Below are 211 nucleotides of genomic sequence, written 5' to 3' on the forward strand. Positions count from 1 at the left end.
CTTGAGGGTAACCGGAATAGACACGGATTTAAAGACATCAGTGTATGTGTTTTCCATCAGTAAGTAGTTGGTTCCCTTGAGGGTAACCGGAATAGACACTGATTTAAAGACATCAGTGTATGAGTTTTCCATTTTTTTTTCTGGGAATGAAGAACAACTCAAGAACAAGATGAACTTTACCAAAAATAGAAAGGGAAAATCAGAGATTTGG

Source organism: Brassica oleracea, chromosome C9, assembly GCF_000695525.1.
Source record: "Brassica oleracea var. oleracea cultivar TO1000 chromosome C9, BOL, whole genome shotgun sequence".
Classification (NCBI taxonomy): domain Eukaryota; kingdom Viridiplantae; phylum Streptophyta; class Magnoliopsida; order Brassicales; family Brassicaceae; genus Brassica; species Brassica oleracea.